This window comes from Pagrus pagrus, assembly GCF_965226575.1.
Source record: "Pagrus pagrus genome assembly, chromosome: 13".
NCBI classification, from domain to species: Eukaryota; Metazoa; Chordata; class Actinopteri; order Spariformes; family Sparidae; genus Pagrus; species Pagrus pagrus.
This window is the reverse complement of record NC_140197.1, coordinates 4,501,798-4,514,195: the sequence shown is the minus strand read 5'-3', so window position 1 is coordinate 4,514,195 and position 12,398 is coordinate 4,501,798.

Sequence of the window (12,398 nt, the reverse complement as noted above, 5' to 3'; positions counted from 1 at the left end):
CCAAATCCATTCTTACTGTTGGCTAACTGTTGTGTTGTCTAGCTATGAGTGTTAAATCTGACAAAAGGATATCTGAACGGTGTTGAAAGGGCCTCTAGCCAATGCTGTAGTCATGTTTTTGAACATAGTTTTCAATATTGCACATTATAATTTTCAGAAGAGCTAAAGATGAAATTTGGAAAGTATGCCTGTCATTAAATCAATGCCATGTCAATCCTTTATTCTGGTTGTTGATTGGGGAGGGAGGCCGGCCTCCGTTGGAGCAGCATTTTATGTGTTTTGGCCAATCAAGTTTGTGGGGGCGGGGCTTTGGATGGAGCACTGACGGGAGGGGGAGAAGGGGATGGAGCTTAGACGAGGTGCCACTTTTAAATCTTGCTAGTTGTCCAACATTACCAACTATACCTTTAAGGGAGGATGTCTCACGTGTACGGGAGGGTGTTGTGAAGTGTATCAAAGATAAGATGTTTCAGAATACATAAACAAAGGCAGGGTGCTATGAGTCAAAGGTGCAGCTGCAGACTGTTTGACCAGAGTTGATGAGTCGCAGTTCCCTCGTCACAGTATGCATAAGTACCAGGTGAAAGAGCAGAAAAGCACTCTTCGACCTTAAACATTGTTGAAGTTTGTTGCGCTTGCTAGCAAGTATGAAGAGAAAGACAACTCTTGTTTGTGAATCCTTATGTCGCAGACATTTTTAACCACAATTCTTGCCACAGAAGAAGGATGCTTGACACGAATCAACAACAGACTCAGTGCTGAAGGGAAGAGCTGTGCACAGTCCTTGACACCTCCACAGGACGGGGGTTGAGGCATCTTAGCAGCCCTGAGTAGGTTGTGGTTAAACCCAAACTCCATTCTGAGGTGTCAATGCTTATTTATGGTTTGTTCTGAGAAAAGACCAGGGTCGGAATAAAAAGAGATTCTGTATAACTGACAAGTTATGAGGGGAGGTCAGGAACCGCTTCAAGAAATGCCTGGACATGGCTACCACAGACTGTATACAGGGTGTTTTTATTGTGTCTACATGAAGGAGCAGTTTCTCCCAGTGCAGAAACTTCAGGTGCCTCAACCCCTTTTACTCCTACTCTAAGCATGTATCCTGTACTGCCACCAGCAGAGCCACCACCACTGTAAATGCCTCGCTCCTGTCCCAGCACTAAATATGAAAATGCCATGTGTTGATAGTGACTGTATTTTGCCTAAATCCCTGTAACAAGTTGTTGTTGTCCCACACCACACTACCATCACCATACACCACATTCATGCTCAAATGTTGTAGGGAGAACATACATCTGATTATTTAACTGCAAAATAAGTGTATTTTATTCGAATAATAGTTACTATATATACCTCAGGTTGTTGTGTACCCATGGACATTAAAACTAATTATGATGTTTTCAGAACAATGACTAATCAAAAAAACGTCTTGCCTGAAGATAGGGGTAAAATGAACATGGGGTTGGAGTATATTGAACCCTCTTAGGGTAAACAGCCACCGTAAAATACTGATATATAAATGACACAAAATGAAACAATTTTGAGACAATTTTGAACTTTATTATTGCCATCAATTTAATGAAGGCAAAAGGCATCCTTTTCAGTAAAGCCACATATTTGTTAACATCACTTTTTCAGTAAAGATTAAACTTTGTGTTAGAGAGTGAATGTCTGAATGTGCTTTTGTGTACGACACATTTGTGTGTGGCTTAAGCTTAAGCAGCAATCCTACTAAGTCGTAACAAAGATTGGAATGGGAACTGGAAGATCTGGCGATCTTAATTGATACAAGGGTGGTGCATGGTTCGCTGGTCTGCCGCTTCAGGGGATTCGGTACATGGCCCCATTTATAATAATATCTTGGTGGAGCACGTGGTTGTCCGGTTAAAGCGATTGATCCAAGTGGTACAAGTGAAATAATCAGTACATCTATTCAGTAGCCCCTGGTTGTGATTTGCAGTTGGTTTGGGGGACCCGCCAACTATCACCATGAGCGGTCCATCCACTCCCTGTCATACTACCTGGCAACTAAGGCTGAGGAGGTTACTCCTGCCCCTCAATGCTGAAAGAACAGAGGAGATAACAACTACCAGTATCATGTTAAGGAAAAGACACATGGACAGCCCCACGAGCACCGGGGGCGGGACCCCATGGTGCAGAGGCACACAGGTGGCTCGGAGGGTCCTCTTCTCTAGTCTTGACACTCGGAAGGGAATGCTAATCTGGTCATGGGTTAAGAATTGGTGGTCATAGATGGCAGGACAACGGCTTCCCCCATCTGTGTCAATCGGGCTAAGAGTACCATGGGTGGCCATGGACTGTGGCCTTCATCTGACTACAGCTAATGAGGCTGCGAGAAACACATCCAGAAGACCCACCAACCTTATAAAATCAGCTACGTTTGTGGGAAATGTGTGGGCACGTTCCCTGCATTACGTAAAGCAGTCTGCCACCTGCCTAAATGTGAAGTGTCCCGTACCAAAACTTTGGACAGGATGGGGTACACCTGTGACCACTGCCTCCTTCTCCACAACAAGGGGCTTGTCCAACCACAAACGGACCAAACATCCTGACAGTTATGCCAGGGATGACAATAATGAAAGTGGAACTAAACAGAGACTAACATGAGCGACTGCAGAGATTGCCTACCTCAAGGGCCTTCTCTCATCGCAGCGTCTCGCCCCAAAAGTTCTCTCAGATGCGGTAGCGCACCTCGGAAGATTCTCCCGTAGGCAGGTACGGTATAAATATTCAGATTTGTTCAATGCAATGGTGTGTGTGTGTGTATGTGTGTGTGTGTGTGTGTGTGTGTAATAAGTCATTAGCTTAACTTGCCCCATCATCACTGGTACATTTTACTCCACAACCTCCATTTTGCAGATTTTGTTTTGTCAGTTATGCTAAGTTCATGACCTTGCTTTGTAGCTTACACTGACTAAAATTAACAGGTAATAATGTCCAAAACATTTCTGTTTTATTTTAGATACAGGATTGAAAACTATAGTTCAGTCACTCTCATCATAGGTTTAACTGTTTATAACAAGAAATGGAATACAATTAGGCTTGACACTGATGGCTCCGCTCTTAAGATGCTCCCTTAAATGACCAAGCAGCATGCTAAGCTAAAACAGGCAGCACACTGCAGAAAAACACCCAAGGGTGCACAAAATTGAGACATAAGGAAGACAATACTTACACTGTTATAATACTTTTTTTTACCTTGAGCCCTGATAGGACTCTCCATTTAAAAAAAGGTGGAGGCTGGGGTGGTGGTGGCAAGCTTTTCAGCAGAAGCGGTGTGTGGCAGCTTTTGAGTAGGAGTGGTTATGAGTGAGGAGGGAGCCATGTTTAAATAGACCGCCTTGTGGTGACAATAGCTGCGATTGGTGTGAGACTGATTGATAATGATGATTCGATTTGCAGGCTGTCAGCTGATTACAGCTGGGGTGTATGACTTCCCTGTCCTGCATGAACTAGTGCTAAGCTTCATTTCAGTCAGGAACACTCTCGTCATAGGTTTAACCATTTATTGTAACAAATGAAGTACATTTATGCTTGGCGCTGACAGCTTAGCTCTTAAGATGCTCCCTGAATTGACCAAGCAGCATGCTAAGCCAAAACAAGGAGCACAATGCCGAAAACCCTCAAAACTGAGCCAAATGCCCAGCAAGAATAATGCCTGTGCTAAGCATCAGCCTATGGTAAGAACATCTATGTGTAGCAGCAAGCCTGCTACAGACCTCAGAAGCATTATCTTAAAAATGTATGCATCATGTAAGAGGCCATTCTACAAATATGTGAACTATCAGTGTGTTACAGCAAGCCTGTTGTGGACCTCAGAGAGCATTATTTTAAAGATGCACGCATGCATCATGTGAGGTCATACCTAAATCAGTGCAGTGCATATGCCAACCACTCAAATGCAGTGTTTTTACAGTCACAAAATGAGGATTTATGTCGTCTCTCTACGTACCAGTACACTGTGCAGCTCCACAGCTGTTGAAATGCAGAATGTGTGAGGTGGAAGATTCAGAAAAGTCTGGCCTGCATTTCCCTGATATTAAGCATGCACATATGAGTCCTATTCACCTCAAACATGCTAACTAATTGTTGAAAATATCATCATCAGTTGCAAAATATCATCATGCGGTTGTTTTTTTTCTGCTGCAGTAAACATGACTGCTGTCAGGCGCACAGAGCAGACAGTGGCTGCCACGCACATACAGTACACACACTCATCCTACTCCAGGCAGCTTGCCTGGTACTTCTTCACCTGTGAGGATTTATTCCTTAGAGGCGGAGAAACAGCAATGGCAGGATGGAGGAAAGACCCTTGTTGATGTTGCGGGAAATGCATTTCCCAGGGTTCTTTGCCGCGTGACATCAATTGGGAGCGCACCAACTGCTAGGGACGCCGGGTCACTGAAGCTGTGTGTGCAGCTGTAGCGATGGTAAATGGCCTTGGAGTTGCAATTTGTGGAAGATAGTAGGAGTGGTTTTCCAGGACTTGGGAGATGGAAATTTGTCTTGTTACGGGAGGACCCGGTTTTCCTTTTAGTGGTCAGCATATTGTTGATGTGTGGCTGTTTTAGCCAGGGTGCTAAAGTCAGCTGAAGCAGAAACATTAACGGTGAGGCAGTCCTTCCTCTTTGATGAACTTGAAGGTTTGCAACAACGACAAAAAACTGAAAAAGCAGTTGTCCTCAATGATCGACCTATCAGTCACCTCAAGATATGAGAAGCTCGGAGATGGTGACTAAAGAAACAATAACCAGTAGCAGCCTATAGCTTTGCTACCTTGATATCAAGCTGGAGGGAGGAGTGAGCCATATTTAAATGGACCGCCTTGTGGTGAGAATAGCTGTGATTGGTGTGAAACTGATTGGTAACGATGATATGTACGGCAGGCTGTCAGCATAGCTGGGGTGTATGACTTCTGTGTCCTGCATGAACTAATGCTCTGATTTGCTTACTAATCTCTCCATATGCTTCAGTCCAACATTGAGTCATGTGGAGTGTACTTTCTTAATTTGTGGTCACATGGGGGGTAGCGGAGCAAGCCAGCAATGGAGTAGGACATTTTTTGCTGAGGCTCCCGCTGAACTTACAAAAATAATGTTTTTCAACCTACGTGCACATGCTTTGACATAACAGCGTAAACTAAGAACCTAGGGGCGTATTTAATGTAATTTCGGTTTTTGAAATGGCTTCCAAATGGCTCTTAAGTTAGAATGATTTAAAGGATAGCACTTCTATCTCTTTCTCAGTTCTGGAAGGATAGCCCTTTTTTGCTGAAGAATAGTTCTCCATTCTTGTTCTTACTAGCTTTTCCATGTCCTTGATGAAGCACAGCCTCTGTTAAAGCACAACAGGTTCTTGGCTTTTGAATATTTACATGTGGGTTCAGTGGGAGCCCCATATATGTGGGCTTGGAGTAAACCAAACAAGCACCTGATGTGTGGATACACGTGCAAGGGTCTCTACAGTCACCATGTTCTATTAGGGGATAGTTTTGAAAATGTTACAGGGTTGGGTTTAGGCCAGGCTGTTTATGGTATGCGTGTTTTTTTTTGTGTGTGTGCTTTTTTGTTTTGTTTTTCCATGTATGTGTTTTTCAGCGCCACAGTACACTCTGCACTCAGTTAACTCTTGATGACTACTAATACTCTAATCCAGGGGTGCCCAATACAGAAGGACTTTTTTTTCACCATGTCATATTCGAAGTGCATTTGTCTGATTTGTCAATCTATCATTACAATTCCAAAGAAGGGAAATGTGGAGAGGCACTTTCAAACTGTTCATAAAAAGTACAACACTGACTTCCCTCCGAAAAGCGAGCTGAGAAAGAGAAAGGTGAGGGAACTAAAATCACAGTTAATCGGACAGCAGTCATTTGATGTCCTCGGATGTCCTCGGACCCTATTGCAACCCGGGCCCACTCCCCTCCCGGCTGCCCACTGTGGGACCCCACGGAGGACCTGCGAGCTATAGCCACCAACTACTGTTACCTGCAAACCTCAGGCACACACACACACGCACACAAGCACACACACACACACACACACACACACACACACACACCTAAATGTATTGAATGTTCCAATTACTCCTGTCGCTTGTGTGCAGTATTGACGGCAAACATCACTGTTTGTCACCTATGTGCATTACTGCTGTCAATTTTTATGCGCAATACCAAGGGTTACATCTGCAATATCAGTTATGCATTGTGTTATATAAAGTATACTCAGTATATGTATAAATAAATAGATGTTTAGTATTTTTTATGTAGGTAGATCATTTTGACCTGGTCATTTTAAAAGTAGCTCGCAAGCCAAAAAAGTGTGGGCACCCCTGCCCTTATCTATCTAAGGGCTGTTTAGTCAACTTTGTGAGCTGGAATGTCAAATCTCTTAACCACCCAGTGAAACGGAGGAAAGTTTTTACCCATTTACAACAACTCAAGACTGATGTAGCATTTCTACAAGAAACCCATCTGCCTAATTCTGACCACCTTAGAATGAAGAGCGGCTGGGTAGGCCAAATATACCACTCCAACTTTAACTCTTAAGCGAAGGGGGCTGCTAATTATTAAGACTTTACCATTTATAACAACTAGTGTAGATTCAGACCCAGCAGGACGATATATAATTGTAGTAGGACAAGTATATGGGTCCCCATTAATTTTGGCAAATATTTACGCGCCCAACTGGGACGACCAGGATTTTTTCAGTAACATTTTCTCAAGGCTGCCAAATATGACAACGCATCAGCTCATTCTCGGAGGGGATCTGAACTGTGTCTTGTCACCCACCCTAGATCGTAGCTCCCAAAAAGGAATCCCTGTCTCTAAATCAGCACGTACAATACAATGTTTCCTCAACACATATGGAATTGCGGATGTCTGACGTTTCCATAACCCTACGTCACGCAGATACTCCTTTTTCTCTTTGGTACATAAAACCTTCTCACGCATCGATTATTTTCTTTTGGATAAAAAGCTTCTCCCCTTAGTAACAGATTGCGACAATAAGGCAATGGTGATATTGGATCATTCTCTTATGGTTGTTTCAATATGTATTCCCAATGTGTGCTCAAATTAGTCACATGAGTACTTTTGTGTATGGTTACCTAGACAAGGGGTGGCTCATTTTACGGACAAGCTCGACTTACTTCATTCTCCCATACTGCTGTGTTCCAGGTTGCAACTCATATAAATGTTGGGAATCTTGCAACAAATTGCTATCAACAACTAAAAGATAATGGAAAGAGAAAATCTGAAGGTACACTGGGCCATAACAGATAACAGATTTGTTGATAGTGGAAACGGAAGTGGAATAAAAAAATAAAAATAAATAGAGTCAAAATAAAGTTATCTAAATTTAGAAATTGGTTAAATGCTAACATTAGTGAATGGGTTTTCATTTACGATGTTAAATGTTGAAATATGTCCCTGCAGATATTCACTCATCCATCATCTTTTGTCATATTAGGAGACCTAAAACAATTGGAAAATAATAGGCGTGTGACATGACATGTCATCAGAGTAGCCTGAATAAAGAGTGAGATTAGAGTTTAAGTTTGGAAAGAAAAAGTCTATTTAAAGGTGAGATATTTAAGAATTTTACTTTAAAATATTCAGAAATGTTACCAGAATTTAAGTAACAAGTTTTCACATTATGTTAGAGTCGTTTACATATTGTGAGGCACAGGTATCTACTGAAGTTAGAATGCTAACCAGCTTACCCTGGCCCATCCAAGCCCCAAGGAGGAGCGCCAGGCTTTGAAGCCAGGTTACATATTGGCCAAACTGTGTAATTACAATGTCACGTGATGCACTGCAGCCCAAAAGCTAACATTGTGAAAGAAGGGTCTGTAAAATGGTGGATACATTTTTTTGAGCATCACAACCCCCGCGAAATGACTCGTTTCACTGTTTCACGATTTGAGCCATTCAGTCCAATAAAATTTGGAAAGTCTAGAAGAGCAGCACAATTAAATTATTTTATCTCCATTCAAGTTAGCTGGGTGCTAAACTTAAAGTCAGCTGGCTCGGTCGGGGGAAGTCTCTAGTGCGCAAGCTCTATGGGCCGCACAACACGGAAGTTGAGCTTTTTCGGCTTCATGCTTTCATAGGAATGAATGAGGCTCCGCCTCCAAGACAATGTCTAGTACTAAATCATCCTTGGGCCCATCCTGTCTCTAAGCACCACTTTGTACCTTTAAAGGCAATAATGTGATTATATAATTTAGTCCTCACCCCTGCAGTTTCAGCTGGCAGATGTATGCGAGCGGTGAATTTGCTACGTTCCACAACCTCTCTAAATAAACAAAATAAACTCACAAAATCTGAAGAAAATAAATGTTACACCTCATTTATTACACAACAAGTTCACTTAAATCATCCATACCTACCTCTAAAGAATGTATTAGTACTGTTATGTTATATCATCCCATTTGTTTTTTCAAGATACATAGTTTCGTGATGGCAGATAAAAAAATAAATAAAAAAAATATAGCAGGAGCAACTCCATTTTCTTTGCTGCAGGTGTCTGCCATCAGAAGGTGACCATATATGTGAAGTAATTGATTGAAGCGGTGTACTCTTCTTCTGGAGTGATTCCTTGTTATCAATGACAAAAGAAAGACAGAAAGTGTGTGTGGTCTCTCTCTTTCTCTGCCAGCTCTCAGCCTGCAGTTTGTCCATCATTACGACGCTCAAAATAGACCACACACAGACATTGGAACAAGCTGCAGCATGTCTATCAGTATCTGCACAGACTAAAACAATAAAAAGAAAAGTGTGTGTGAGAGAGGATATGTGTGTGTGGATATCCACTTCTCCTACCTCTCTCCGCCGACCATCACCATGGGCAACCAACAGGGTCAGTCGGACAGAGGTCAACCAAAGGTCAGTAGACTGATCTCTCTCTTCCTCTTCCTCTCTTTTCTGTCTTCCTCTGACTCTATATCCACTTTACCTTTTCTGTCTTCTCTTAATATTCTTTCTCTCTCACACACACTGACCCAGTCAGGAGGTCAGAGTTTACCCTGACATCACAATGCGCTCGCTCACCCTCTTTCTCTTAAGTGGACAAGCTTCTGTTGTGAGATACAGACAGTGTGCTGGGTGAAACAGAATAGAGTAGAAAGTTGCTGCTTGTGTTGCGTTGGTGTTTTGTGAGAAACACAACATCACTTTGTTCCTTACCATCACATTCGAATCACAGAACTTTACATCAGTTCATTTGTGTGTGTGTGGTTTTCAGTGCAGTGTGTGGATGAGTTTAGTTTCATATGGGTGTGTGAGAGAAAAAGTACATGTATGATTCACACCCAATCGTGATGTTATCTGTGTTAACCAGTTGACCTGTATACCTGTGGAATGTTCCAAACTGTCCTCTGCTCCTCTGATGTTTATTGAAACACATAAAAATTCAGAGGGAGTGTATCTTTACAAAAAACAATAAAGGTTCCCAGTTTACACATAAAATATCTTGTCTCTTTACTGTATTCAGTTGGTCAAAAAGGATTGCAAATCAGTGAACCTGGCCTGAAGGCATATTCATCCTGTAACAATATTACATGACTGAAACATAATGTTAATAATACAGGTAGTAATGGTGTGTCTGGTTATGTACAGTAGGCTACATTAAAATCTCTTTGGATAAACTGTTATGCACCATTTAACTCACTTGCCACGCCAACACGCTTTTGATATTAGCAAACACTCACCATGCTAACATGCTGTTGATATTCAAAACCCTTGTTTGCATGTCAGGGTCCATCAGTTGACCCGTAAACACAGCCCTATTCAAAGCAAGACACAAATGTGCCAACACTCTCTGGGCATCATGCCGCCAACTCAATATAAACTGTAAATGCAAACTCCTGTTATTGTTGGGGTCCTCCAGCTCACACTGAGAAACAATAAGCTGAAACTTGAGATGGGAGAACCATCTGTGTTAGTTTCAGTATTTGATTCATACTAAAGCTTCAGGTTTCATATACGTTGAAACTTCTTGTCTGTATTGTTGGTCAACCGCTGCAGCAGAGTCTGCCACACTCTTAGTAAAAAACGGTTCACTTACACATCAGTTCTGTATTACAGGACTACGCAAAGTGGAGGTCACCGCTAAGGCTCAGAGGGAAATTAAATCAATCAAAGATATTGAATGGATTTAATGGAATTTGGTTGAGACGTTTGTGGTCCACAGAGCACGAATTCTAATGACGTTGGAGACTTTTCATTTCGTATCACCATGATGCTGACATTTGTCTTTTGTTGTCTTTTGTTGTCTCAACAACTACTGGTTGGATTGTCCAGAAATTTGTGTCCAGGTATTAATGTTCCCCAGATGATGAAACCAATTGATTTCTAGTAATCACAGTATGTCAATGTATAAGTGAAAAGTTTGAGCTCGTGACCTGAACTGAAAGTGTAGTATTGACGTTCCTCAGTGGATTGGTACAAATTTTGTGAAGTTGACGCCATTGACAACTCGTATTTCCCATCAGGCCTTTTTTAATTGCTGTTTTAAGTTCCAAAATGCAAACATCACTTTTTGTTAGTCTTTGTGTCACTTCAGAACTTGGTGGTTTATATGTGTTACCGTCATGTTTTTGTGTTGGTTAGTTGTAGACGTGAGTGAAGTGGAGGGTACATTACTTGAGGCCAAATGTTTTGGCAATCACTTCTTGTTCTAAGGTAATACACCGATCAGCCACAACATTAAAACCACTGACAGGTGACTTGAATAACATTGATCATCTCATCAAAATGCGAAGTTCTGCTGGGAAACCTTGGGTGCTGGCATTCATGTGAATGCCACTTGACACGCACCACCCATCCAAACACTGTTGTGGACCAAGTACACCCCTTATCACAACAACACTACCCGATGGCAGTGGCCCCCCAGCAGGACAATGTGCCCTGACACACTGCAAACACTGCTCAGGAACAGCTCGAGGAACACAATAAAGGGCCCAAGGTGTTGACCGGGCCTCCAAATTCCCCAGATCCCAATCTGATCGAGCATCTGTAAGACATGCTGGAGCAGGTCTGAACCATGGAGGCCACACCCCCCAACACACAGGACTCAGTGAACATTACTTTATTACTGCTGATTTGTGCATGATAGTCCCAAATTTTAACAAATTTATTTCGATGTTGCATTCCCCCCTTTGATGGCATATGAAGCCAGAAATGTATCTTAAGGCCAGCAGCAAAGTTGCTGCAGTTGGTTCTGCTCCTCTTATATAAGTGCAGACTGACAAGGCAGGAGCACTGGTTGCTAATGTTAGCCCATAAAGCACCGCTATTGGCCAGGTAATGAAGCAGTGTTCTTTATTTGATGACTTGATCGATAAAGTGAAGTGAACAAATTGCAAGCGTCCATGCTTTTCTATCTCCATCAGATAAATGGCAAATAAAATTGTGATAATACGAAGATTGGCGCAGTAATGCATAAATATATAAAGAGAAATCACCACAGCTAAAGACAGATTATTGGAAATGTCCAGTCGCATCTGTTTACACAAATGTCATGGACTACAGCTGATGGTCTATAAGGGTATAGAAGGGTTGTTCCATTTCATACAGGGAGATGTTAAACACTACCTCTTGTACCTCTGTTCTGATGGGTAAGGGGGCACGTGAAAAATAGCAGTAGGGGTAAAAATTTGAAACAAACATTTTGTTTCCATTTCATAGTAATATGAAACTGTCCTCTTTCAGTTTCTTTCCTTTCCTCTCATGTGTATAGCTAAAAGTCATTCAGGGTTTATGGGCATCACATCCCAATCAGAACAAAATTCTGTAGACTGCAGGCTCTTTTTGGGGGGGTTGGTGTTCCTGTGTACATTAGTGGCAATAATCATGATTATTAACACTATTAACACACAAGTGGAAACAGACAGCTCCCCCCCCCCTTGCACTTTCAAGTTACCACTTGATGCCACTGCTGCAAAAGAAAGTAGGAAACCAATCCAAACACTAATGTTGTCATTATTCCATTATAGCCATTACATTGTGCAACATTTACTTCAAAATTATATGTTAAAGCAAAAACATGTCAATGCAGCAGTATTATTTTCATTCATGTATTGGAAAGGGGATAGGAGATGTACTGTTATAATTGTAACAAATTCTCATAATTTTAGCTGATTATCACTACATCTCACGGTCAGTCACATGGCTTTGACCCTTTCAGTGGCCACCAGAAGAGACCGGCTGTGTGGAAAATGTGAATGAGCATTCTGTTTAGTCATTCTGCATAGATAGAGGTATTAAAAAGAAAGGCTTTGTTCCTTTTCCACAACAGTAATGCAGATCATACACATGTCGGTGCCTCACATTCCCACAGTTTGTCACACAGTACCTTGTGCAGACTGAGCCTGTT